Consider the following 1,586-nt stretch of genomic DNA (forward strand, 5'->3'; position numbering starts at 1 on the left):
CATGAGTAACAATGATAAAATTTGGCCTTGAAGAAACTTATGTAACCAATTAGAGCCCGTTACTATTGTAAGGGAAGAGTCAACTGGAAAATTCAAGTAATTAAGTTAAAACTTGTTTACTTGATCCCAACATCTGAGAAACGTAACCCCTTATAAATCCTTGAAGTCTAAAATATTTTACTACAGCTGTATAAAATAGTGGTTAAGGAGAACTGTTTTTCCTTTTACTTCATATCGTAAACTAAAAGGCTCAATAAAAATTTGCCCACTGTCAAAAAAACAAACAAACAAAAAAATCAATAGTATTCTTATACACCAACAACAAAAAGAAATCAAGGAAGTAATCCCATTCACAATAGCTACCAAAAAAGTTAAATGCCTAGGAGTAAATTTAATCAAGGGGGTTAAAGACCTCTGCAATGAAAACTATAAAACATTGGTGAAAAAACTTGAAGAGAACACAAATAAATGGAAAGATATGCTGTGTTCATAGGTTAGAAGAATTAACATCATCAAAATGTCCGTATTACCACAAACAATCTATCCATTCTATGCAACTGCTTTCAAAATACCAATGACACTCTCAATAGTAATAGACAAAACAATCTTAAAATTTATATGGAACCACAAAAGGCTCCATATAGCTAAAGCAATCAAACAAACAAACAAAAAAAACGTTGTAGGTCTCACACTTCCTGACTTAAAAAGTATACTATAAAGCTATAGCAACCAAAAGAGCATAGTATTGAACTAAAAACAGACAAATAGATGAATGGAGCATAACAGTGAGCCCAAAAACAAATTTACATACTTATAGCCAACTGATTTTTGACAAAGATACAAAGAATATATACTGGGAAAAGGAGAGTATCTTCAATACCTGGTGCTGGGAAAACTGGATATTCACATGCAGAATATTGAAACTAGACCCCTGTCTCTCACCATACACAAAAATTAACTCAAAAAGGATCAAAGACCTAAATTTAAGACACAAAACTATAAAACTATTAGAAGTAAGCACAGGGGAAATACTACACGAAATGGGAGTTGGCAGGGCTTTTATGAGCAAGACTACAAAGGAACAGGCAACCAAAGCAAAAATACATAAATGGGAGTATATCAAACTAAAAAGCTTCTTCACAGCAAAGGACACAATCAACAACAAAAAAGGCAACCTACACAATGGGAGAAAGTGTTGGCAAACTACACATAGAACAATAGGCAAATATTCAGAACATAAGGCACTCAACTCAACAGCAAAAATACAAATAACCCAATTAAAAAATGGGTAAAGGATGCCCATCCAGATTGGAAAAGATGAAGTCAAACTGTCCCTGTTTGCAGATGACATGATCCTATATATCGAACAGCCTAAAACCTCTACAAAAAAACTGTTGGAATTGATAAATGATTTCAGCACAGTAGCAGGATACAAAATCAACACACAAAAATCAGTAGCATTTCTTTTCTCCAATAGTGAACATGCAGAAAGAGAAATCAAGAAAGCCTGCCCATTTACAATAGCCACCAAAAAAATAAAATACTTAGGAATTGAGTTAACCAAGGAGGTGAAAAATCTCTATCAT

Source organism: Cynocephalus volans, chromosome 7 (genome assembly GCF_027409185.1).
Source record: "Cynocephalus volans isolate mCynVol1 chromosome 7, mCynVol1.pri, whole genome shotgun sequence".
NCBI classification, from domain to species: Eukaryota; Metazoa; Chordata; class Mammalia; order Dermoptera; family Cynocephalidae; genus Cynocephalus; species Cynocephalus volans.